The sequence below is a fragment of the Zalophus californianus genome, chromosome 13 (assembly GCF_009762305.2).
Source record: "Zalophus californianus isolate mZalCal1 chromosome 13, mZalCal1.pri.v2, whole genome shotgun sequence".
In the NCBI taxonomy this organism is placed as follows: Eukaryota; Metazoa; Chordata; class Mammalia; order Carnivora; family Otariidae; genus Zalophus; species Zalophus californianus.
The window spans coordinates 89,842,631-89,844,697 of NC_045607.1; positions in this window are offsets into that span (position 1 = coordinate 89,842,631).

A 2,067-nucleotide genomic window follows, 5' to 3' on the forward strand; every position below is an offset into this window, starting at 1 on the left:
CACAAATAGTTAAGTATTTAAGATTGAAATTATACATTTGTAAATTGGCTTTACCTTTTAAAAGAAAAGACATATATGGCAAGGAAAACTTAAAATCGAAGAATGGATGCTTATTTTGCTTTATTCTAATTTTCTGTGTGGAAAGTAGTGCAAAGTAGAAAACAAAATTTTAAATGGGATCTTCTTCACCTGTGTGCCTATTGAACTCTAAGTGGCTAAGAGAAGTCAAGGGACATAAAAATATCTCTTAGGATTAAGGTTGTGTCATTTATATGTTACTAGAAAATAGAAATCCAGTAAAAGTAAAAGTAAAAAATCTTTTAACCAAAGGAAAGAAAAAAGTAGGAGAAGTGCAGGCACACTTTTCAAAAGTAATTAATGCATAAAAAAATGACAAAGCAAAATAAAATAATCAAGCAAATGTTCAGGGAGATGCAAATCATGCATCTTTTAGAAAGGACTTTGCAGGATACATGTACAGGCATAAAACAAGGGAACTTAAGAACTTTATTGTGGTAGAAAGGGTGTTGCAAAGCAATGGAGAAGAGTGGAATATTCAATTAACCTCCTTAGAACTTGGCATTAGGCATCTGACATAAAAGGAAAGCTACATCTGTAGCTCAGACATCACCAAAAACTTTTATAGGAATTCAAAATATGAACGTTTAAAGAAAATTTCAAAGTTCTTCATGGAAATGTTTTACACACACACACACACACACACACACACACACACACACACACACACACATATGTAACCTCAGCGCCTTTCTCAGAAAATGCTCATCATCCACCCACACCCTGATGCTCAGCAGCCAGAGGCCCCATCAAACCCTTGTTTTTGCCCATAAAGTAATATTAAGTTTTACATAGTCAGATTTATCAGCCTTATTTTTTGGCCTTTGGGACTTGTGTCAAGTTTTGAAAGGTTGTCCCAACTTAATTTTCTTTTCAAGTATTTCATATATTTTTGTATCTAAATCTCTGAGATGAAAGTTGAAAGAAAGATGCAGATTTATCCCCTGAATTGATTATGATCCAAAGTGTGACATAATTTAATAATTCAACGTTTCCATATAAATGTGAAATGTATTAATTTTTACATTTGTATTTTTGTATTTTTTTACTTGTAACTCATTACTTACTCAGATCTGTCTATGGATTTTATGTTCTATTCCCTGGTCTATCATTGTACCATATATCACACTGTGTGAATTATTGTAGCTTTATTATGACTTTTAATATTAAGTAAAGCTAATCCCCTCTCATGACTAGTACTTTTCAGAATTTTCCTAACTGTTCTCACATGCTATTCATCTAAACTTTAACAAAATTTTTTAGGGTCAAACCTTTAAAAAAACTTATGTTGAGATTTTAATTAGCAACAAACTACATTTATGACTTAATTGGTTGGATATGATATTTCCATAATTGCAATGACACCGTCCAATCTGAGATTAATATAATTTTTTATCTTCCCTAAATCTCTTAACATGAGTAACTTTTCTTATAAATGTTAATATGGGTGTTCATATATTTTCTGTCTGATTTTTGATATGATTACAAATGGAAATTTTCAAATAGTTTCTAACAAGAATACTTATTTACATATAGGAAAGCTGTTTATTTTTCTTTAACATTATTTCTTGCAGAACTCTATTGTTTCACCAGACTCTCTACTAGTTATCTTGGATTTCATGCTCATAATGAAAAATTTGCATGCTTTCCCCCCAATATTTATGATTATTTGTCATTCTTTAATGAATTAAAAATAGTTAAGCACAGAAAGGCTGGTGGGACTATGTAAATTAGTCATAATAGAGCTAACATACAGATCACTAATGGAAAGTGGTCAATACATACATTCATTCAACATATTTATTGGAAATCTGCTATATGACACACATCATCCTACATGCCAGAGTAATGGGGGGGGTGAATAAAATAAAGATCTACTTCAATGGAATTTATTATTGTAGTTGGTGAAGGGAATCTATTAATCAGGATCTGAGCAACAATTAAATATTATCCTTATATAGGATAATTGAGAAAATCTAACAAAGTCAC